This window comes from Ambystoma mexicanum, unplaced genomic scaffold (genome assembly GCF_040938575.1).
Source record: "Ambystoma mexicanum isolate Mex_15411 unplaced genomic scaffold, UKY_AmexF1_1 Mex_scaf52, whole genome shotgun sequence".
Taxonomy (NCBI): Eukaryota; Metazoa; Chordata; class Amphibia; order Caudata; family Ambystomatidae; genus Ambystoma; species Ambystoma mexicanum.
This window is the reverse complement of record NW_027182469.1, coordinates 1,450,915-1,471,386: the sequence shown is the minus strand read 5'-3', so window position 1 is coordinate 1,471,386 and position 20,472 is coordinate 1,450,915. Positions and strand designations below refer to the sequence as shown.

Genomic DNA, 20,472 nt, shown 5'->3' with positions numbered 1-20,472 from the left:
TGAGCACCGTGCCTCAGGAAAGCCAGACTTCTACCGCAGGACTCAGGGGATATCTTTGCAGCCACACGAGGCTGACACCCTTTCAATCTGGGCTTCTGGGGTCTTCTGGGAATTATTTGCATAATAGAAGGTTTCCCGCCTTAAGTTGAAACTGCAGTTCCATCTTCTGCTAAAAGAGGGCAGCAGATTGCTTTCTTTGCGCAGAAAACAGACAAGCAATGCAATCATCTTATCTACCGTTTCCATTTTTCTTTTCCCATGCCTTTTAAAATATCAAGAGACACGTCTACAAAAGTGCCATGCATTGGCCGGGAATCGAACCCAGGCCTCCCGCTTGGGAAGCGAGAATTCTACCACTGAACTACCAATGCTTGACAAGCAGCATTACTGCGGTAGAGCGCTTGATTTAACACACCTGCCAGTTCCATGCGAATGGTCACTCGTAAACTCTTGACTTCTGCTGAAAGCCTCATTGAAGGCCTTTGCAGACGTGTGAGACTGGCACCTACTCGGGCTGGGCCTCTATGAGCGTTTTGCATAATCTGAGATTGCCCTGCTTCCAGTCAAGGCGCAGCGGCCCCTTCTACTAAAAGGGATCAGCAGAGTGATCGCTAGTAGCAGAAATAAGGCAAGCAAGGCAATCAAGGCTTGTTTTTTTGTTCGGTCTCTTCCTTTTCACGATGCTTCAAAGTCAACGAAAGGTACATGTGCAAAACGCTCATGCATTGGCCGGGAATCGAACCCGGGCCTCCCGCGTGGCAGGCGAGAATTCTACCACTGAACCACCAATGCCTTACATGCTGCACACTGGCGCTACAGTGCTCTGGACCATTGCAGCCCAGAGCAGCTGATTTAACAGAGCACTGCAGTGACATGAGGATGGCGCCAGCTCCGGTGGGTGAATGGGAGCTGCGCTGCCCTGGCAGTCCTTCTCACTCACTTGGCCACGAACGGCCACGAACGGCCAGGTTCTATAGACAGGAAAAGTGGACAGAGGCAAGCACACTGGTAGATGAGGGTGGCCTTTGTATGGGTCGCTACTCTGAGTGCAGTTCCCTGAGCACCGTGCCTCAGGAAAGCCAGACTTCTACCGCAGGACTCAGGGGATATCTTTGCACCCACACGAGGCTGACACCCTTTCAATCTGGGCTTCTGGGGTCTTCTGGGAATTATTTGCATAATAGGTTTCCCGCCTTAAGTTGAAACTGCCGTTCCATCTTCTGCTAAAAGAGGGCAGCAGAGTGCTTTCTTTGCGCAGAAAACAGACAAGCAATGCAATCATCTTATCTACCGTTTCCATTTTTCTTTTCCCATGCCTTTTAAAATATCAAGAGACACGTCTACAAAAGTGCCATGCATTGGCCGGGAATCGAACCCGGGCCTCCCGCTTGGGAAGCGAGAATTCTACCACTGAACTACCAATGCCTGACAAGCAGCATTACTGCGGTAGAGCACTTGATTTAACACACCTGCCAGTTCCATGCGAATGGTCACTCGTAAACTCTTGACTTCTGCTGAAAGCCTCATTGAAGGCCTTTGCAGACGTGTGAGACTGGCACCTACTCGGGCTGGGCCTCTATGAGCTGTTTGCATAATCTGAGATTGCCCTGCTTCCAGTCAAGGCGCAGCGGCCCCTTCTACTAAAAGGGATCAGCAGAGTGATCGCTAGTAGCAGAAATAAGGCAAGCAAGGCAATCAAGGCTTGTTTTTTTGTTCGGTCTCTTCCTTTTCACGATGCTTCAAAGTCAACGAAAGGTACATGTGCAAAACGCTCATGCATTGGCCGGGAATCGAACCCGGGCCTCCCGCGTGGCAGGCGAGAATTCTACCACTGAACCACCAATGCCTTACATGCTGCACACTGGCGCTACAGTGCTCTGGACCATTGCAGCCCAGAGCAGCTGATTTAACAGAGCACTGCAGTGACATGAGGATGGCGCCAGCTCCGGTGGGTGAATGGGAGCTGCGCTGCCCTGGCAGTCCTTCTCACTCACTTGGCCACGAACGGCCACGAACGGCCAGGTTCTATAGACAGGAAAAGTGGACAGAGGCAAGCACACTGGTAGATGAGGGTGGCCTTTGTATGGGTCGCTACTCTGAGTGCAGTTCCCTGAGCACCGTGCCTCAGGAAAGCCAGACTTCTACCGCAGGACTCAGGGGATATCTTTGCAGCCACACGAGGCTGACACCCTTTCAATCTGGGCTTCTGGGGTCTTCTGGGAATTATTTGCATAATAGAAGGTTTCCCGCCTTAAGTTGAAACTGCAGTTCCATCTTCTGCTAAAAGAGGGCAGCAGATTGCTTTCTTTGCGCAGAAAACAGACAAGCAATGCAATCATCTTATCTACCGTTTCCATTTTTCTTTTCCCATGCCTTTTAAAATATCAAGAGACACGTCTACAAAAGTGCCATGCATTGGCCGGGAATCGAACCCGGGCCTCCCGCTTGGGAAGCGAGAATTCTACCACTGAACTACCAATGCTTGACAAGCAGCATTACTGCGGTAGAGCGCTTGATTTAACACACCTGCCAGTTCCATGCGAATGGTCACTCGTAAACTCTTGACTTCTGCTGAAAGCCTCATTGAAGGCCTTTGCAGACGTGTGAGACTGGCACCTACTCGGGCTGGGCCTCTATGAGCGTTTTGCATAATCTGAGATTGCCCTGCTTCCAGTCAAGGCGCAGCGGCCCCTTCTACTAAAAGGGATCAGCAGAGTGATCGCTAGTAGCAGAAATAAGGCAAGCAAGGCAATCAAGGCTTGTTTTTTTGTTCGATCTCTTCCTTTTCACGATGCTTCAAAGTCAACGAAAGGTACATGTGCAAAACGCTCATGCATTGGCCGGGAATCGAACCCGGGCCTCCCGCGTGGCAGGCGAGAATTCTACCACTGAACCACCAATGCCTTACATGCTGCACACTGGCGCTACAGTGCTCTGGACCATTGCAGCCCAGAGCAGCTGATTTAACAGAGCACTGCAGTGGCATGAGGATGGCGCCAGCTCCGGTGGGTGAATGGGAGCTGCGCTGCCCTGGCAGTCCTTCTCACTCACTTGGCCACGAACGGCCACGAACGGCCAGGTTCTATAGACAGGAAAAGTGGACAGAGGCAAGCACACTGGTAGATGAGGGTGGCCTTTGTATGGGTCGCTACTCTGAGTGCAGTTCCCTGAGCACCGTGCCTCAGGAAAGCCAGACTTCTACCGCAGGACTCAGGGGATATCTTTGCAGCCACACGAGGCTGACACCCTTTCAATCTGGGCTTCTGGGGTCTTCTGGGAATTATTTGCATAATAGGTTTCCCGCCTTAAGTTGAAACTGCCGTTCCATCTTCTGCTAAAAGAGGGCAGCAGAGTGCTTTCTTTGCGCAGAAAACAGACAAGCAATGCAATCATCTTATCTACCGTTTCCATTTTTCTTTTCCCATGCCTTTTAAAATATCAAGAGACACGTCTACAAAAGTGCCATGCATTGGCCGGGAATCGAACCCGGGCCTCCCGCTTGGGAAGCGAGAATTCTACCACTGAACTACCAATGCCTGACAAGCAGCATTACTGCGGTAGAGCACTTGATTTAACACACCTGCCAGTTCCATGCGAATGGTCACTCGTAAACTCTTGACTTCTGCTGAAAGCCTCATTGAAGGCCTTTGCAGACGTGTGAGACTGGCACCTACTCGGGCTGGGCCTCTATGAGCTGTTTGCATAATCTGAGATTGCCCTGCTTCCAGTCAAGGCGCAGCGGCCCCTTCTACTAAAAGGGATCAGCAGAGTGATCGCTAGTAGCAGAAATAAGGCAAGCAAGGCAATCAAGGCTTGTTTTTTTGTTCGGTCTCTTCCTTTTCACGATGCTTCAAAGTCAACGAAAGGTACATGTGCAAAACGCTCATGCATTGGCCGGGAATCGAACCCGGGCCTCCCGCGTGGCAGGCGAGAATTCTACCACTGAACCACCAATGCCTTACATGCTGCACACTGGCGCTACAGTGCTCTGGACCATTGCAGCCCAGAGCAGCTGATTTAACAAAGCACTGCAGTGACATGAGGATGGCGCCAGCTCCGGTGGGTGAATGGGAGCTGCGCTGCCCTGGCAGTCCTTCTCACTCCCTTGGCCACGAACGGCCACGAACGGCCAGGTTCTATAGACAGGAAAAGTGGACAGAGGCAAGCACACTGGTAGATGAGGGTGGCCTTTGTATGGGTCGCTACTCTGAGTGCAGTTCCCTGAGCACCGTGCCTCAGGAAAGCCAGACTTCTACTGCAGGACTCAGGGGATATCTTTGCAGCCACACGAGGCTGACACCCTTTCAATCTGGGCTTCTGGGGTCTTCTGGGAATTATTTGCATAATAGAAGGTTTCCCGCCTTAAGTTGAAACTGCAGTTCCATCTTCTGCTAAAAGAGGGCAGCAGATTGCTTTCTTTGCGCAGAAAACAGACAAGCAATGCAATCATCTTATCTACCGTTTCCATTTTTCTTTTCCCATGCCTTTTAAAATATCAAGAGACACGTCTACAAAAGTGCCATGCATTGGCCGGGAATCGAACCCAGGCCTCCCGCTTGGGAAGCGAGAATTCTACCACTGAACTACCAATGCTTGACAAGCAGCATTACTGCGGTAGAGCGCTTGATTTAACACACCTGCCAGTTCCATGCGAATGGTCACTCGTAAACTCTTGACTTCTGCTGAAAGCCTCATTGAAGGCCTTTGCAGACGTGTGAGACTGGCACCTACTCGGGCTGGGCCTCTATGAGCGTTTTGCATAATCTGAGATTGCCCTGCTTCCAGTCAAGGCGCAGCGGCCCCTTCTACTAAAAGGGATCAGCAGAGTGATCGCTAGTAGCAGAAATAAGGCAAGCAAGGCAATCAAGGCTTGTTTTTTTGTTCGGTCTCTTCCTTTTCACGATGCTTCAAAGTCAACGAAAGGTACATGTGCAAAACGCTCATGCATTGGCCGGGAATCGAACCCGGGCCTCCCGCGTGGCAGGCGAGAATTCTACCACTGAACCACCAATGCCTTACATGCTGCACACTGGCGCTACAGTGCTCTGGACCATTGCAGCCCAGAGCAGCTGATTTAACAGAGCACTGCAGTGACATGAGGATGGCGCCAGCTCCGGTGGGTGAATGGGAGCTGCGCTGCCCTGGCAGTCCTTCTCACTCACTTGGCCACGAACGGCCACGAACGGCCAGGTTCTATAGACAGGAAAAGTGGACAGAGGCAAGCACACTGGTAGATGAGGGTGGCCTTTGTATGGGTCGCTACTCTGAGTGCAGTTCCCTGAGCACCGTGCCTCAGGAAAGCCAGACTTCTACCGCAGGACTCAGGGGATATCTTTGCAGCCACACGAGGCTGACACCCTTTCAATCTGGGCTTCTGGGGTCTTCTGGGAATTATTTGCATAATAGGTTTCCCGCCTTAAGTTGAAACTGCCGTTCCATCTTCTGCTAAAAGAGGGCAGCAGAGTGCTTTCTTTGCGCAGAAAACAGACAAGCAATGCAATCATCTTATCTACCGTTTCCATTTTTCTTTTCCCATGCCTTTTAAAATATCAAGAGACACGTCTACAAAAGTGCCATGCATTGGCCGGGAATCGAACCCGGGCCTCCCGCTTGGGAAGCGAGAATTCTACCACTGAACTACCAATGCCTGACAAGCAGCATTACTGCGGTAGAGCACTTGATTTAACACACCTGCCAGTTCCATGCGAATGGTCACTCGTAAACTCTTGACTTCTGCTGAAAGCCTCATTGAAGGCCTTTGCAGACGTGTGAGACTGGCACCTACTCGGGCTGGGCCTCTATGAGCTGTTTGCATAATCTGAGATTGCCCTGCTTCCAGTCAAGGCGCAGCGGCCCCTTCTACTAAAAGGGATCAGCAGAGTGATCGCTAGTAGCAGAAATAAGGCAAGCAAGGCAATCAAGGCTTGTTTTTTTGTTCGGTCTCTTCCTTTTCACGATGCTTCAAAGTCAACGAAAGGTACATGTGCAAAACGCTCATGCATTGGCCGGGAATCGAACCAGGGCCTCCCGCGTGGCAGGCGAGAATTCTACCACTGAACCACCAATGCCTTACATGCTGCACACTGGCGCTACAGTGCTCTGGACCATTGCAGCCCAGAGCAGCTGATTTAACAGAGCACTGCAGTGACATGAGGATGGCGCCAGCTCCGGTGGGTGAATGGGAGCTGCGCTGCCCTGGCAGTCCTTCTCACTCCCTTGGCCACGAACGGCCACGAACGGCCAGGTTCTATAGACAGGAAAAGTGGACAGAGGCAAGCACACTGGTAGATGAGGGTGGCCTTTGTATGGGTCGCTACTCTGAGTGCAGTTCCCTGAGCACCGTGCCTCAGGAAAGCCAGACTTCTACCGCAGGACTCAGGGGATATCTTTGCAGCCACACGAGGCTGACACCCTTTCAATCTGGGCTTCTGGGGTCTTCTGGGAATTATTTGCATAATAGGTTTCCCGCCTTAAGTTGAAACTGCCGTTCCATCTTCTGCTAAAAGAGGGCAGCAGAGTGCTTTCTTTGCGCAGAAAACAGACAAGCAATGCAATCATCTTATCTACCGTTTCCATTTTTCTTTTCCCATGCCTTTTAAAATATCAAGAGACACGTCTACAAAAGTGCCATGCATTGGCCGGGAATCGAACCCGGGCCTCCCGCTTGGGAAGCGAGAATTCTACCACTGAACTACCAATGCCTGACAAGCAGCATTACTGCGGTAGAGCACTTGATTTAACACACCTGCCAGTTCCATGCGAATGGTCACTCGTAAACTCTTGACTTCTGCTGAAAGCCTCATTGAAGGCCTTTGCAGACGTGTGAGACTGGCACCTACTCGGGCTGGGCCTCTATGAGCTGTTTGCATAATCTGAGATTGCCCTGCTTCCAGTCAAGGCGCAGCGGCCCCTTCTACTAAAAGGGATCAGCAGAGTGATCGCTAGTAGCAGAAATAAGGCAAGCAAGGCAATCAAGGCTTGTTTTTTTGTTCGGTCTCTTCCTTTTCACGATGCTTCAAAGTCAACGAAAGGTACATGTGCAAAACGCTCATGCATTGGCCGGGAATCGAACCCGGGCCTCCCACGTGGCAGGCGAGAATTCTACCACTGAACCACCAATGCCTTACATGCTGCACACTGGCGCTACAGTGCTCTGGACCATTGCAGCCCAGAGCAGCTGATTTAACAGAGCACTGCAGTGACATGAGGATGGCGCCAGCTCCGGTGGGTGAATGGGAGCTGCGCTGCCCTGGCAGTCCTTCTCACTCACTTGGCCACGAACGGCCACGAACGGCCAGGTTCTATAGACAGGAAAAGTGGACAGAGGCAAGCACACTGGTAGATGAGGGTGGCCTTTGTATGGGTCGCTACTCTGAGTGCAGTTCCCTGAGCACCGTGCCTCAGGAAAGCCAGACTTCTACCGCAGGACTCAGGGGATATCTTTGCAGCCACACGAGGCTGACACCCTTTCAATCTGGGCTTCTGGGGTCTTCTGGGAATTATTTGCATAATAGAAGGTTTCCCGCCTTAAGTTGAAACTGCAGTTCCATCTTCTGCTAAAAGAGGGCAGCAGATTGCTTTCTTTGCGCAGAAAACAGACAAGCAATGCAATCATCTTATCTACCGTTTCCATTTTTCTTTTCCCATGCCTTTTAAAATATCAAGAGACACGTCTACAAAAGTGCCATGCATTGGCCGGGAATCGAACCCGGGCCTCCCGCTTGGGAAGCGAGAATTCTACCACTGAACTACCAATGCTTGACAAGCAGCATTACTGCGGTAGAGCGCTTGATTTAACACACCTGCCAGTTCCATGCGAATGGTCACTCGTAAACTCTTGACTTCTGCTGAAAGCCTCATTGAAGGCCTTTGCAGACGTGTGAGACTGGCACCTACTCGGGCTGGGCCTCTATGAGCGTTTTGCATAATCTGAGATTGCCCTGCTTCCAGTCAAGGCGCAGCGGCCCCTTCTACTAAAAGGGATCAGCAGAGTGATCGCTAGTAGCAGAAATAAGGCAAGCAAGGCAATCAAGGCTTGTTTTTTTGTTCGGTCTCTTCCTTTTCACGATGCTTCAAAGTCAACGAAAGGTACATGTGCAAAACGCTCATGCATTGGCCGGGAATCGAACCCGGGCCTCCCGCGTGGCAGGCGAGAATTCTACCACTGAACCACCAATGCCTTACATGCTGCACACTGGCGCTACAGTGCTCTGGACCATTGCAGCCCAGAGCAGCTGATTTAACAGAGCACTGCAGTGGCATGAGGATGGCGCCAGCTCCGGTGGGTGAATGGGAGCTGCGCTGCCCTGGCAGTCCTTCTCACTCACTTGGCCACGAACGGCCACGAACGGCCAGGTTCTATAGACAGGAAAAGTGGACAGAGGCAAGCACACTGGTAGATGAGGGTGGCCTTTGTATGGGTCGCTACTCTGAGTGCAGTTCCCTGAGCACCGTGCCTCAGGAAAGCCAGACTTCTACCGCAGGACTCAGGGGATATCTTTGCAGCCACACGAGGCTGACACCCTTTCAATCTGGGCTTCTGGGGTCTTCTGGGAATTATTTGCATAATAGAAGGTTTCCCGCCTTAAGTTGAAACTGCCGTTCCATCTTCTGCTAAAAGAGGGCAGCAGAGTGCTTTCTTTGCGCAGAAAACAGACAAGCAATGCAATCATCTTATCTACCGTTTCCATTTTTCTTTTCCCATGCCTTTTAAAATATCAAGAGACACGTCTACAAAAGTGCCATGCATTGGCCGGGAATCGAACCCGGGCCTCCCGCTTGGGAAGCGAGAATTCTACCACTGAACTACCAATGCCTGACAAGCAGCATTACTGCGGTAGAGCACTTGATTTAACACACCTGCCAGTTCCATGCGAATGGTCACTCGTAAACTCTTGACTTCTGCTGAAAGCCTCATTGAAGGCCTTTGCAGACGTGTGAGACTGGCACCTACTCGGGCTGGGCCTCTATGAGCTGTTTGCATAATCTGAGATTGCCCTGCTTCCAGTCAAGGCGCAGCGGCCCCTTCTACTAAAAGGGATCAGCAGAGTGATCGCTAGTAGCAGAAATAAGGCAAGCAAGGCAATCAAGGCTTGTTTTTTTGTTCGGTCTCTTCCTTTTCACGATGCTTCAAAGTCAACGAAAGGTACATGTGCAAAACGCTCATGCATTGGCCGGGAATCGAACCCGGGCCTCCCGCGTGGCAGGCGAGAATTCTACCACTGAACCACCAATGCCTTACATGCTGCACACTGGCGCTACAGTGCTCTGGACCATTGCAGCCCAGAGCAGCTGATTTAACAGAGCACTGCAGTGACATGAGGATGGCGCCAGCTCCGGTGGGTGAATGGGAGCTGCGCTGCCCTGGCAGTCCTTCTCACTCACTTGGCCACGAACGGCCACGAACGGCCAGGTTCTATAGACAGGAAAAGTGGACAGAGGCAAGCACACTGGTAGATGAGGGTGGCCTTTGTATGGGTCGCTACTCTGAGTGCAGTTCCCTGAGCACCGTGCCTCAGGAAAGCCAGACTTCTACCGCAGGACTCAGGGGATATCTTTGCAGCCACACGAGGCTGACACCCTTTCAATCTGGGCTTCTGGGGTCTTCTGGGAATTATTTGCATAATAGGTTTCCCGCCTTAAGTTGAAACTGCCGTTCCATCTTCTGCTAAAAGAGGGCAGCAGAGTGCTTTCTTTGCGCAGAAAACAGACAAGCAATGCAATCATCTTATCTACCGTTTCCATTTTTCTTTTCCCATGCCTTTTAAAATATCAAGAGACACGTCTACAAAAGTGCCATGCATTGGCCAGGAATCGAACCCGGGCCTCCCGCTTGGGAAGCGAGAATTCTACCACTGAACTACCAATGCCTGACAAGCAGCATTACTGCGGTAGAGCACTTGATTTAACACACCTGCCAGTTCCATGCGAATGGTCACTCGTAAACTCTTGACTTCTGCTGAAAGCCTCATTGAAGGCCTTTGCAGACGTGTGAGACTGGCACCTACTCGGGCTGGGCCTCTATGAGCTGTTTGCATAATCTGAGATTGCCCTGCTTCCAGTCAAGGCGCAGCGGCCCCTTCTACTAAAAGGGATCAGCAGAGTGATCGCTAGTAGCAGAAATAAGGCAAGCAAGGCAATCAAGGCTTGTTTTTTTGTTCGGTCTCTTCCTTTTCACGATGCTTCAAAGTCAACGAAAGGTACATGTGCAAAACGCTCATGCATTGGCCGGGAATCGAACCCGGGCCTCCCGCGTGGCAGGCGAGAATTCTACCACTGAACCACCAATGCCTTACATGCTGCACACTGGCGCTACAGTGCTCTGGACCATTGCAGCCCAGAGCAGCTGATTTAACAGAGCACTGCAGTGACATGAGGATGGCGCCAGCTCCGGTGGGTGAATGGGAGCTGCGCTGCCCTGGCAGTCCTTCTCACTCACTTGGCCACGAACGGCCACGAACGGCCAGGTTCTATAGACAGGAAAAGTGGACAGAGGCAAGCACACTGGTAGATGAGGGTGGCCTTTGTATGGGTCGCTACTCTGAGTGCAGTTCCCTGAGCACCGTGCCTCAGGAAAGCCAGACTTCTACCGCAGGACTCAGGGGATATCTTTGCACCCACACGAGGCTGACACCCTTTCAATCTGGGCTTCTGGGGTCTTCTGGGAATTATTTGCATAATAGGTTTCCCGCCTTAAGTTGAAACTGCCGTTCCATCTTCTGCTAAAAGAGGGCAGCAGAGTGCTTTCTTTGCGCAGAAAACAGACAAGCAATGCAATCATCTTATCTACCGTTTCCATTTTTCTTTTCCCATGCCTTTTAAAATATCAAGAGACACGTCTACAAAAGTGCCATGCATTGGCCAGGAATCGAACCCGGGCCTCCCGCTTGGGAAGCGAGAATTCTACCACTGAACTACCAATGCCTGACAAGCAGCATTACTGCGGTAGAGCACTTGATTTAACACACCTGCCAGTTCCATGCGAATGGTCACTCGTAAACTCTTGACTTCTGCTGAAAGCCTCATTGAAGGCCTTTGCAGACGTGTGAGACTGGCACCTACTCGGGCTGGGCCTCTATGAGCTGTTTGCATAATCTGAGATTGCCCTGCTTCCAGTCAAGGCGCAGCGGCCCCTTCTACTAAAAGGGATCAGCAGAGTGATCGCTAGTAGCAGAAATAAGGCAAGCAAGGCAATCAAGGCTTGTTTTTTTGTTCGGTCTCTTCCTTTTCACGATGCTTCAAAGTCAACGAAAGGTACATGTGCAAAACGCTCATGCATTGGCCGGGAATCGAACCCGGGCCTCCCGCGTGGCAGGCGAGAATTCTACCACTGAACCACCAATGCCTTACATGCTGCACACTGGCGCTACAGTGCTCTGGACCATTGCAGCCCAGAGCAGCTGATTTAACAGAGCACTGCAGTGACATGAGGATGGCGCCAGCTCCGGTGGGTGAATGGGAGCTGCGCTGCCCTGGCAGTCCTTCTCACTCACTTGGCCACGAACGGCCACGAACGGCCAGGTTCTATAGACAGGAAAAGTGGACAGAGGCAAGCACACTGGTAGATGAGGGTGGCCTTTGTATGGGTCGCTACTCTGAGTGCAGTTCCCTGAGCACCGTGCCTCAGGAAAGCCAGACTTCTACCGCAGGACTCAGGGGATATCTTTGCAGCCACACGAGGCTGACACCCTTTCAATCTGGGCTTCTGGGGTCTTCTGGGAATTATTTGCATAATAGGTTTCCCGCCTTAAGTTGAAACTGCCGTTCCATCTTCTGCTAAAAGAGGGCAGCAGAGTGCTTTCTTTGCGCAGAAAACAGACAAGCAATGCAATCATCTTATCTACCGTTTCCATTTTTCTTTTCCCATGCCTTTTAAAATATCAAGAGACACGTCTACAAAAGTGCCATGCATTGGCCGGGAATCGAACCCGGGCCTCCCGCTTGGGAAGCGAGAATTCTACCACTGAACTACCAATGCCTGACAAGCAGCATTACTGCGGTAGAGCACTTGATTTAACACACCTGCCAGTTCCATGCGAATGGTCACTCGTAAACTCTTGACTTCTGCTGAAAGCCTCATTGAAGGCCTTTGCAGACGTGTGAGACTGGCACCTACTCGGGCTGGGCCTCTATGAGCTGTTTGCATAATCTGAGATTGCCCTGCTTCCAGTCAAGGCGCAGCGGCCCCTTCTACTAAAAGGGATCAGCAGAGTGATCGCTAGTAGCAGAAATAAGGCAAGCAAGGCAATCAAGGCTTGTTTTTTTGTTCGGTCTCTTCCTTTTCACGATGCTTCAAAGTCAACGAAAGGTACATGTGCAAAACGCTCATGCATTGGCCGGGAATCGAACCCGGGCCTCCCGCGTGGCAGGCGAGAATTCTACCACTGAACCACCAATGCCTTACATGCTGCACACTGGCGCTACAGTGCTCTGGACCATTGCAGCCCAGAGCAGCTGATTTAACAGAGCACTGCAGTGACATGAGGATGGCGCCAGCTCCGGTGGGTGAATGGGAGCTGCGCTGCCCTGGCAGTCCTTCTCACTCCCTTGGCCACGAACGGCCACGAACGGCCAGGTTCTATAGACAGGAAAAGTGGACAGAGGCAAGCACACTGGTAGATGAGGGTGGCCTTTGTATGGGTCGCTACTCTGAGTGCAGTTCCCTGAGCACCGTGCCTCAGGAAAGCCAGACTTCTACTGCAGGACTCAGGGGATATCTTTGCAGCCACACGAGGCTGACACCCTTTCAATCTGGGCTTCTGGGGTCTTCTGGGAATTATTTGCATAATAGAAGGTTTCCCGCCTTAAGTTGAAACTGCAGTTCCATCTTCTGCTAAAAGAGGGCAGCAGATTGCTTTCTTTGCGCAGAAAACAGACAAGCAATGCAATCATCTTATCTACCGTTTCCATTTTTCTTTTCCCATGCCTTTTAAAATATCAAGAGACACGTCTACAAAAGTGCCATGCATTGGCCGGGAATCGAACCCAGGCCTCCCGCTTGGGAAGCGAGAATTCTACCACTGAACTACCAATGCTTGACAAGCAGCATTACTGCGGTAGAGCGCTTGATTTAACACACCTGCCAGTTCCATGCGAATGGTCACTCGTAAACTCTTGACTTCTGCTGAAAGCCTCATTGAAGGCCTTTGCAGACGTGTGAGACTGGCACCTACTCGGGCTGGGCCTCTATGAGCGTTTTGCATAATCTGAGATTGCCCTGCTTCCAGTCAAGGCGCAGCGGCCCCTTCTACTAAAAGGGATCAGCAGAGTGATCGCTAGTAGCAGAAATAAGGCAAGCAAGGCAATCAAGGCTTGTTTTTTTGTTCGGTCTCTTCCTTTTCACGATGCTTCAAAGTCAACGAAAGGTACATGTGCAAAACGCTCATGCATTGGCCGGGAATCGAACCCGGGCCTCCCGCGTGGCAGGCGAGAATTCTACCACTGAACCACCAATGCCTTACATGCTGCACACTGGCGCTACAGTGCTCTGGACCATTGCAGCCCAGAGCAGCTGATTTAACAGAGCACTGCAGTGACATGAGGATGGCGCCAGCTCCGGTGGGTGAATGGGAGCTGCGCTGCCCTGGCAGTCCTTCTCACTCACTTGGCCACGAACGGCCACGAACGGCCAGGTTCTATAGACAGGAAAAGTGGACAGAGGCAAGCACACTGGTAGATGAGGGTGGCCTTTGTATGGGTCGCTACTCTGAGTGCAGTTCCCTGAGCACCGTGCCTCAGGAAAGCCAGACTTCTACCGCAGGACTCAGGGGATATCTTTGCAGCCACACGAGGCTGACACCCTTTCAATCTGGGCTTCTGGGGTCTTCTGGGAATTATTTGCATAATAGGTTTCCCGCCTTAAGTTGAAACTGCCGTTCCATCTTCTGCTAAAAGAGGGCAGCAGAGTGCTTTCTTTGCGCAGAAAACAGACAAGCAATGCAATCATCTTATCTACCGTTTCCATTTTTCTTTTCCCATGCCTTTTAAAATATCAAGAGACACGTCTACAAAAGTGCCATGCATTGGCCGGGAATCGAACCCGGGCCTCCCGCTTGGGAAGCGAGAATTCTACCACTGAACTACCAATGCCTGACAAGCAGCATTACTGCGGTAGAGCGCTTGATTTAACACACCTGCCAGTTCCATGCGAATGGTCACTCGTAAACTCTTGACTTCTGCTGAAAGCCTCATTGAAGGCCTTTGCAGACGTGTGAGACTGGCACCTACTCGGGCTGGGCCTCTATGAGCTGTTTGCATAATCTGAGATTGCCCTGCTTCCAGTCAAGGCGCAGCGGCCCCTTCTACTAAAAGGGATCAGCAGAGTGATCGCTAGTAGCAGAAATAAGGCAAGCAAGGCAATCAAGGCTTGTTTTTTTGTTCGGTCTCTTCCTTTTCACGATGCTTCAAAGTCAACGAAAGGTACATGTGCAAAACGCTCATGCATTGGCCGGGAATCGAACCCGGGCCTCCCGCGTGGCAGGCGAGAATTCTACCACTGAACCACCAATGCCTTACATGCTGCACACTGGCGCTACAGTGCTCTGGACCATTGCAGCCCAGAGCAGCTGATTTAACAGAGCACTGCAGTGACATGAGGATGGCGCCAGCTCCGGTGGGTGAATGGGAGCTGCGCTGCCCTGGCAGTCCTTCTCACTCCCTTGGCCACGAACGGCCACGAACGGCCAGGTTCTATAGACAGGAAAAGTGGACAGAGGCAAGCACACTGGTAGATGAGGGTGGCCTTTGTATGGGTCGCTACTCTGAGTGCAGTTCCCTGAGCACCGTGCCTCAGGAAAGCCAGACTTCTACCGCAGGACTCAGGGGATATCTTTGCAGCCACACGAGGCTGACACCCTTTCAATCTGGGCTTATGGGGTCTTCTGGGAATTATTTGCATAATAGGTTTCCCGCCTTAAGTTGAAACTGCCGTTCCATCTTCTGCTAAAAGAGGGCAGCAGAGTGCTTTCTTTGCGCAGAAAACAGACAAGCAATGCAATCATCTTATCTACCGTTTCCATTTTTCTTTTCCCATGCCTTTTAAAATATCAAGAGACACGTCTACAAAAGTGCCATGCATTGGCCGGGAATCGAACCCGGGCCTCCCGCTTGGGAAGCGAGAATTCTACCACTGAACTACCAATGCCTGACAAGCAGCATTACTGCGGTAGAGCACTTGATTTAACACACCTGCCAGTTCCATGCGAATGGTCACTCGTAAACTCTTGACTTCTGCTGAAAGCCTCATTGAAGGCCTTTGCAGACGTGTGAGACTGGCACCTACTCGGGCTGGGCCTCTATGAGCTGTTTGCATAATCTGAGATTGCCCTGCTTCCAGTCAAGGCGCAGCGGCCCCTTCTACTAAAAGGGATCAGCAGAGTGATCGCTAGTAGCAGAAATAAGGCAAGCAAGGCAATCAAGGCTTGTTTTTTTGTTCGGTCTCTTCCTTTTCACGATGCTTCAAAGTCAACGAAAGGTACATGTGCAAAACGCTCATGCATTGGCCGGGAATCGAACCCGGGCCTCCCGCGTGGCAGGCGAGAATTCTACCACTGAACCACCAATGCCTTACATGCTGCACACTGGCGCTACAGTGCTCTGGACCATTGCAGCCCAGAGCAGCTGATTTAACAGAGCACTGCAGTGACATGAGGATGGCGCCAGCTCCGGTGGGTGAATGGGAGCTGCGCTGCCCTGGCAGTCCTTCTCACTCACTTGGCCACGAACGGCCACGAACGGCCAGGTTCTATAGACAGGAAAAGTGGACAGAGGCAAGCACACTGGTAGATGAGGGTGGCCTTTGTATGGGTCGCTACTCTGAGTGCAGTTCCCTGAGCACCGTGCCTCAGGAAAGCCAGACTTCTACCGCAGGACTCAGGGGATATCTTTGCAGCCACACGAGGCTGACACCCTTTCAATCTGGGCTTCTGGGGTCTTCTGGGAATTATTTGCATAATAGAAGGTTTCCCGCCTTAAGTTGAAACTGCAGTTCCATCTTCTGCTAAAAGAGGGCAGCAGATTGCTTTCTTTGCGCAGAAAACAGACAAGCAATGCAATCATCTTATCTACCGTTTCCATTTTTCTTTTCCCATGCCTTTTAAAATATCAAGAGACACGTCTACAAAAGTGCCATGCATTGGCCGGGAATCGAACCCGGGCCTCCCGCTTGGGAAGCGAGAATTCTACCACTGAACTACCAATGCTTGACAAGCAGCATTACTGCGGTAGAGCGCTTGATTTAACACACCTGCCAGTTCCATGCGAATGGTCACTCGTAAACTCTTGACTTCTGCTGAAAGCCTCATTGAAGGCCTTTGCAGACGTGTGAGACTGGCACCTACTCGGGCTGGGCCTCTATGAGCGTTTTGCATAATCTGAGATTGCCCTGCTTCCAGTCAAGGCGCAGCGGCCCCTTCTACTAAAAGGGATCAGCAGAGTGATCGCTAGTAGCAGAAATAAGGCAAGCAAGGCAATCAAGGCTTGTTTTTTTGTTCGGTCTCTTCCTTTTCACGATGCTTCAAAGTCAACGAAAGGTACATGTGCAAAACGCTCATGCATTGGCCGGGAATCGAACCCGGGCCTCCCGCGTGGCAGGCGAGAATTCTACCACTGAACCACCAATGCCTTACATGCTGCACACTGGCGCTACAGTGCTCTGGACCATTGCAGCCCAGAGCAGCTGATTTAACAGAGCACTGCAGTGGCATGAGGATGGCGCCAGCTCCGGTGGGTGAATGGGAGCTGCGCTGCCCTGGCAGTCCTTCTCACTCACTTGGCCACGAACGGCCACGAACGCCCAGGTTCTATAGACAGGAAAAGTGGACAGAGGCAAGCACACTGGTAGATGAGGGTGGCCTTTGTATGGGTCGCTACTCTGAGTGCAGTTCCCTGAGCACCGTGCCTCAGGAAAGCCAGACTTCTACCGCAGGACTCAGGGGATATCTTTGCAGCCACACGAGGCTGACACCCTTTCAATCTGGGCTTCTGGGGTCTTCTGGGAATTATTTGCATAATAGGTTTCCCGCCTTAAGTTGAAACTGCCGTTCCATCTTCTGCTAAAAGAGGGCAGCAGAGTGCTTTCTTTGCGCAGAAAACAGACAAGCAATGCAATCATCTTATCTACCGTTTCCATTTTTCTTTTCCCATGCCTTTTAAAATATCAAGAGACACGTCTACAAAAGTGCCATGCATTGGCCGGGAATCGAACCCGGGCCTCCCGCTTGGGAAGCGAGAATTCTACCACTGAACTACCAATGCCTGACAAGCAGCATTACTGCGGTAGAGCACTTGATTTAACACACCTGCCAGTTCCATGCGAATGGTCACTCGTAAACTCTTGACTTCTGCTGAAAGCCTCATTGAAGGCCTTTGCAGACGTGTGAGACTGGCACCTACTCGGGCTGGGCCTCTATGAGCTGTTTGCATAATCTGAGATTGCCCTGCTTCCAGTCAAGGCGCAGCGGCCCCTTCTACTAAAAGGGATCAGCAGAGTGATCGCTAGTAGCAGAAATAAGGCAAGCAAGGCAATCAAGGCTTGTTTTTTTGTTCGGTCTCTTCCTTTTCACGATGCTTCAAAGTCAACGAAAGGTACATGTGCAAAACGCTCATGCATTGGCCGGGAATCGAACCCGGGCCTCCCGCGTGGCAGGCGAGAATTCTACCACTGAACCACCAATGCCTTACATGCTGCACACTGGCGCTACAGTGCTCTGGACCATTGCAGCCCAGAGCAGCTGATTTAACAGAGCACTGCAGTGACATGAGGATGGCGCCAGCTCCGGTGGGTGAATGGGAGCTGCGCTGCCCTGGCAGTCCTTCTCACTCACTTGGCCACGAACGGCCACGAACGGCCAGGTTCTATAGACAGGAAAAGTGGACAGAGGCAAGCACACTGGTAGATGAGGGTGGCCTTTGTATGGGTCGCTACTCTGAGTGCAGTTCCCTGAGCACCGTGCCTCAGGAAAGCCAGACTTCTACCGCAGGACTCAGGGGATATCTTTGCAGCCACACGAGGCTGACACCCTTTCAATCTGGGCTTCTGGGGTCTTCTGGGAATTATTTGCATAATAGGTTTCCCGCCTTAAGTTGAAACTGCCGTTCCATCTTCTGCTAAAAGAGGGCAGCAGAGTGCTTTCTTTGCGCAGAAAACAGGCAAGCAATGCAATCATCTTATCTACCGTTTCCATTTTTCTTTTCCCATGCCTTTTAAAATATCAAGAGACACGTCTACAAAAGTGCCATGCATTGGCCGGGAATCGAACCCGGGCCTCCCGCTTGGGAAGCGAGAATTCTACCACTGAACTACCAATGCCTGACAAGCAGCATTACTGCGGTAGAGCACTTGATTTAACACACCTGCCAGTTCCATGCGAATGGTCACTCGTAAACTCTTGACTTCTGCTGAAAGCCTCATTGAAGGCCTTTGCAGACGTGTGAGACTGGCACCTACTCGGGCTGGGCCTCTATGAGCTGTTTGCATAATCTGAGATTGCCCTGCTTCCAGTCAAGGCGCAGCGGCCCCTTCTACTAAAAGGGATCAGCAGAGTGATCGCTAGTAGCAGAAATAAGGCAAGCAAGGCAATCAAGGCTTGTTTTTTTGTTCGGTCTCTTCCTTTTCACGATGCTTCAAAGTCAACGAAAGGTACATGTGCAAAACGCTCATGCATTGGCCGGGAATCGAACCCGGGCCTCCCGCGTGGCAGGCGAGAATTCTACCACTGAACCACCAATGCCTTACATGCTGCACACTGGCGCTACAGTGCTCTGGACCATTGCAGCCCAGAGCAGCTGATTTAACAGAGCACTGCAGTGACATGAGGATGGCGCCAGCTCCGGTGGGTGAATGGGAGCTGCGCTGCCCTGGCAGTCCTTCTCACTCACTTGGCCACGAACGGCCACGAACGGCCAGGTTCTATAGACAGGAAAAGTGGACAGAGGCAAGCACACTGGTAGATGAGGGTGGCCTTTGTATGGGTCGCTACTCTGAGTGCAGTTCCCTGAGCACCGTGCCTCAGGAAAGCCAGACTTCTACCGCAGGACTCAGGGGATATCTTTGCAGCCACACGAGGCTGACACCCTTTCAATCTGGGCTTCTGGGGTCTTCTGGGAATTATTTGCATAATAGGTTTCCCGCCTTAAGTTGAAACTGCCGTTCCATCTTCTGCTAAAAGAGGGCAGCAGAGTGCTTTCTTTGCGCAGAAAACAGACAAGCAATGCAATCATCTTATCTACCGTTTCCATTTTTCTTTTCCCATGCCTTTTAAAATATCAAGAGACACGTCTACAAAAGTGCCATGCATTGGCCGGGAATCGAACCCGGGCCTCCCGCTTGGGAAGCGAGAATTCTACCACTGAACTACCAATGCCTGACAAGCAGCATTACTGCGGTAGAGCACTTGATTTAACACACCTGCCAGTTCCATGCGAATGGTCACTCGTAAACTCTTGACTTCTGCTGAAAGCCTCATTGAAGGCCTTTGCAGACGTGTGAGACTGGCACCTACTCGGGCTGGGCCTCTATGAGCTGTTTGCATAATCTGAGATTGCCCTGCTTCCAGTCAAGGCGCAGCGGCCCCTTCTACTAAAAGGGATCAGCAGAGTGATCGCTAGTAGCAGAAATAAGGCAAGCAAGGCAATCAAGGCTTGTTTTTTTGTTCGGTCTCTTCCTTTTCACGATGCTTCAAAGTCAACGAAAGGTACATGTGCAAAACGCTCATGCATTGGCCGGGAATCGAACCCGGGCCTCCCGCGTGGCAGGCGAGAATTCTACCACTGAACCACCAATGCCTTACATGCTGCACACTGGCGCTACAGTGCTCTGGACCATTGCAGCCCAGAGCAGCTGATTTAACAGAGCACTGCAGTGACATGAGGATGGCGCCAGCTCCGGTGGGTGAATGGGAGCTGCGCTGCCCTGGCAGTCCTTCTCACTCACTTGGCCACGAACGGCCACGAACGGCCAGGTTCTATAGACAGGAAAAGTGGACAGAGGCAAGCACACTGGTAGATGAGGGTGGCCTTTGTATGGGTCGCTACTCTGAGTGCAGTTCCCTGAGCACCGTGCCTCAGGAAAGCCAGACTTCTACCGCAGGACTCAGGGGATATCTTTGCAGCCACACGAGGCTGACACCCTTTCAATCTGGGCTTCTGGGGTCTTCTGGGAATTATTTGCATAATAGAAGGTTTCCCGCCTTAAGTTGAAACTGCAGTTCCATCTTCTGCTAAAAGAGGGCAGCAGATTGCTTTCTTTGCGCAGAAAACAGACAAGCAATGCAATCATCTTATCTACCGTTTCCATTTTTCTTTTCCCATGCCTTTTAAAATATCAAGAGACACGTCTACAAAAGTGCCATGCATTGGCCGGGAATCGAACCCGGGCCTCCCGCTTGGGAAGCGAGAATTCTACCACTGAACTACCAATGCTTGACAAGCAGCATTACTGCGGTAGAGCGCTTGATTTAACACACCTGCCAGTTC

The 20,472-nt window shown here is 51.4% G+C and overlaps 37 non-coding genes across 37 annotated transcripts; all 37 read right to left on the bottom strand.

Annotated features, from left to right (window-relative positions):
• Positions 1-300: 300 nt before the first annotated feature.
• On the bottom strand, positions 301-371 carry TRNAG-CCC (transfer RNA glycine (anticodon CCC)). The gene has a single exon. It is a non-coding gene; the product is annotated as a tRNA-Gly (tRNA).
• A 350-nt stretch (positions 372-721) lies between these two features.
• TRNAG-GCC (transfer RNA glycine (anticodon GCC)) lies at positions 722-792 on the bottom strand. The gene has a single exon. It is a non-coding gene; the product is annotated as a tRNA-Gly (tRNA).
• Positions 793-1,354: 562 nt separating this feature from the next.
• TRNAG-CCC (transfer RNA glycine (anticodon CCC)) lies at positions 1,355-1,425 on the bottom strand. Its single transcript has one exon. It is a non-coding gene; the product is annotated as a tRNA-Gly (tRNA).
• A 350-nt stretch (positions 1,426-1,775) lies between these two features.
• Positions 1,776-1,846, bottom strand: TRNAG-GCC (transfer RNA glycine (anticodon GCC)). The gene has a single exon. It is a non-coding gene; the product is annotated as a tRNA-Gly (tRNA).
• A 565-nt stretch (positions 1,847-2,411) lies between these two features.
• Positions 2,412-2,482, bottom strand: TRNAG-CCC (transfer RNA glycine (anticodon CCC)). Its single transcript has one exon. It is a non-coding gene; the product is annotated as a tRNA-Gly (tRNA).
• Positions 2,483-2,832: 350 nt separating this feature from the next.
• TRNAG-GCC (transfer RNA glycine (anticodon GCC)) lies at positions 2,833-2,903 on the bottom strand. The gene has a single exon. It is a non-coding gene; the product is annotated as a tRNA-Gly (tRNA).
• Positions 2,904-3,465: 562 nt separating this feature from the next.
• On the bottom strand, positions 3,466-3,536 carry TRNAG-CCC (transfer RNA glycine (anticodon CCC)). Its single transcript has one exon. It is a non-coding gene; the product is annotated as a tRNA-Gly (tRNA).
• Positions 3,537-3,886: 350 nt separating this feature from the next.
• TRNAG-GCC (transfer RNA glycine (anticodon GCC)) lies at positions 3,887-3,957 on the bottom strand. Its single transcript has one exon. It is a non-coding gene; the product is annotated as a tRNA-Gly (tRNA).
• A 565-nt stretch (positions 3,958-4,522) lies between these two features.
• Positions 4,523-4,593, bottom strand: TRNAG-CCC (transfer RNA glycine (anticodon CCC)). The gene has a single exon. It is a non-coding gene; the product is annotated as a tRNA-Gly (tRNA).
• A 350-nt stretch (positions 4,594-4,943) lies between these two features.
• On the bottom strand, positions 4,944-5,014 carry TRNAG-GCC (transfer RNA glycine (anticodon GCC)). The gene has a single exon. It is a non-coding gene; the product is annotated as a tRNA-Gly (tRNA).
• A 562-nt stretch (positions 5,015-5,576) lies between these two features.
• TRNAG-CCC (transfer RNA glycine (anticodon CCC)) lies at positions 5,577-5,647 on the bottom strand. The gene has a single exon. It is a non-coding gene; the product is annotated as a tRNA-Gly (tRNA).
• A 983-nt stretch (positions 5,648-6,630) lies between these two features.
• Positions 6,631-6,701, bottom strand: TRNAG-CCC (transfer RNA glycine (anticodon CCC)). The gene has a single exon. It is a non-coding gene; the product is annotated as a tRNA-Gly (tRNA).
• A 986-nt stretch (positions 6,702-7,687) lies between these two features.
• On the bottom strand, positions 7,688-7,758 carry TRNAG-CCC (transfer RNA glycine (anticodon CCC)). The gene has a single exon. It is a non-coding gene; the product is annotated as a tRNA-Gly (tRNA).
• Positions 7,759-8,108: 350 nt separating this feature from the next.
• TRNAG-GCC (transfer RNA glycine (anticodon GCC)) lies at positions 8,109-8,179 on the bottom strand. The gene has a single exon. It is a non-coding gene; the product is annotated as a tRNA-Gly (tRNA).
• A 565-nt stretch (positions 8,180-8,744) lies between these two features.
• Positions 8,745-8,815, bottom strand: TRNAG-CCC (transfer RNA glycine (anticodon CCC)). The gene has a single exon. It is a non-coding gene; the product is annotated as a tRNA-Gly (tRNA).
• A 350-nt stretch (positions 8,816-9,165) lies between these two features.
• TRNAG-GCC (transfer RNA glycine (anticodon GCC)) lies at positions 9,166-9,236 on the bottom strand. Its single transcript has one exon. It is a non-coding gene; the product is annotated as a tRNA-Gly (tRNA).
• A 562-nt stretch (positions 9,237-9,798) lies between these two features.
• TRNAG-CCC (transfer RNA glycine (anticodon CCC)) lies at positions 9,799-9,869 on the bottom strand. The gene has a single exon. It is a non-coding gene; the product is annotated as a tRNA-Gly (tRNA).
• A 350-nt stretch (positions 9,870-10,219) lies between these two features.
• TRNAG-GCC (transfer RNA glycine (anticodon GCC)) lies at positions 10,220-10,290 on the bottom strand. The gene has a single exon. It is a non-coding gene; the product is annotated as a tRNA-Gly (tRNA).
• Positions 10,291-10,852: 562 nt separating this feature from the next.
• Positions 10,853-10,923, bottom strand: TRNAG-CCC (transfer RNA glycine (anticodon CCC)). The gene has a single exon. It is a non-coding gene; the product is annotated as a tRNA-Gly (tRNA).
• Positions 10,924-11,273: 350 nt separating this feature from the next.
• TRNAG-GCC (transfer RNA glycine (anticodon GCC)) lies at positions 11,274-11,344 on the bottom strand. The gene has a single exon. It is a non-coding gene; the product is annotated as a tRNA-Gly (tRNA).
• Positions 11,345-11,906: 562 nt separating this feature from the next.
• TRNAG-CCC (transfer RNA glycine (anticodon CCC)) lies at positions 11,907-11,977 on the bottom strand. Its single transcript has one exon. It is a non-coding gene; the product is annotated as a tRNA-Gly (tRNA).
• Positions 11,978-12,327: 350 nt separating this feature from the next.
• TRNAG-GCC (transfer RNA glycine (anticodon GCC)) lies at positions 12,328-12,398 on the bottom strand. Its single transcript has one exon. It is a non-coding gene; the product is annotated as a tRNA-Gly (tRNA).
• Positions 12,399-12,963: 565 nt separating this feature from the next.
• Positions 12,964-13,034, bottom strand: TRNAG-CCC (transfer RNA glycine (anticodon CCC)). Its single transcript has one exon. It is a non-coding gene; the product is annotated as a tRNA-Gly (tRNA).
• Positions 13,035-13,384: 350 nt separating this feature from the next.
• Positions 13,385-13,455, bottom strand: TRNAG-GCC (transfer RNA glycine (anticodon GCC)). Its single transcript has one exon. It is a non-coding gene; the product is annotated as a tRNA-Gly (tRNA).
• A 562-nt stretch (positions 13,456-14,017) lies between these two features.
• TRNAG-CCC (transfer RNA glycine (anticodon CCC)) lies at positions 14,018-14,088 on the bottom strand. The gene has a single exon. It is a non-coding gene; the product is annotated as a tRNA-Gly (tRNA).
• Positions 14,089-14,438: 350 nt separating this feature from the next.
• On the bottom strand, positions 14,439-14,509 carry TRNAG-GCC (transfer RNA glycine (anticodon GCC)). The gene has a single exon. It is a non-coding gene; the product is annotated as a tRNA-Gly (tRNA).
• Positions 14,510-15,071: 562 nt separating this feature from the next.
• On the bottom strand, positions 15,072-15,142 carry TRNAG-CCC (transfer RNA glycine (anticodon CCC)). The gene has a single exon. It is a non-coding gene; the product is annotated as a tRNA-Gly (tRNA).
• Positions 15,143-15,492: 350 nt separating this feature from the next.
• On the bottom strand, positions 15,493-15,563 carry TRNAG-GCC (transfer RNA glycine (anticodon GCC)). The gene has a single exon. It is a non-coding gene; the product is annotated as a tRNA-Gly (tRNA).
• Positions 15,564-16,128: 565 nt separating this feature from the next.
• On the bottom strand, positions 16,129-16,199 carry TRNAG-CCC (transfer RNA glycine (anticodon CCC)). Its single transcript has one exon. It is a non-coding gene; the product is annotated as a tRNA-Gly (tRNA).
• Positions 16,200-16,549: 350 nt separating this feature from the next.
• On the bottom strand, positions 16,550-16,620 carry TRNAG-GCC (transfer RNA glycine (anticodon GCC)). Its single transcript has one exon. It is a non-coding gene; the product is annotated as a tRNA-Gly (tRNA).
• Positions 16,621-17,182: 562 nt separating this feature from the next.
• TRNAG-CCC (transfer RNA glycine (anticodon CCC)) lies at positions 17,183-17,253 on the bottom strand. Its single transcript has one exon. It is a non-coding gene; the product is annotated as a tRNA-Gly (tRNA).
• A 350-nt stretch (positions 17,254-17,603) lies between these two features.
• TRNAG-GCC (transfer RNA glycine (anticodon GCC)) lies at positions 17,604-17,674 on the bottom strand. The gene has a single exon. It is a non-coding gene; the product is annotated as a tRNA-Gly (tRNA).
• A 562-nt stretch (positions 17,675-18,236) lies between these two features.
• TRNAG-CCC (transfer RNA glycine (anticodon CCC)) lies at positions 18,237-18,307 on the bottom strand. Its single transcript has one exon. It is a non-coding gene; the product is annotated as a tRNA-Gly (tRNA).
• Positions 18,308-18,657: 350 nt separating this feature from the next.
• On the bottom strand, positions 18,658-18,728 carry TRNAG-GCC (transfer RNA glycine (anticodon GCC)). The gene has a single exon. It is a non-coding gene; the product is annotated as a tRNA-Gly (tRNA).
• A 562-nt stretch (positions 18,729-19,290) lies between these two features.
• On the bottom strand, positions 19,291-19,361 carry TRNAG-CCC (transfer RNA glycine (anticodon CCC)). Its single transcript has one exon. It is a non-coding gene; the product is annotated as a tRNA-Gly (tRNA).
• A 350-nt stretch (positions 19,362-19,711) lies between these two features.
• On the bottom strand, positions 19,712-19,782 carry TRNAG-GCC (transfer RNA glycine (anticodon GCC)). The gene has a single exon. It is a non-coding gene; the product is annotated as a tRNA-Gly (tRNA).
• Positions 19,783-20,347: 565 nt separating this feature from the next.
• On the bottom strand, positions 20,348-20,418 carry TRNAG-CCC (transfer RNA glycine (anticodon CCC)). The gene has a single exon. It is a non-coding gene; the product is annotated as a tRNA-Gly (tRNA).
• Between the last annotated feature and the right edge of the window lie 54 nt (positions 20,419-20,472).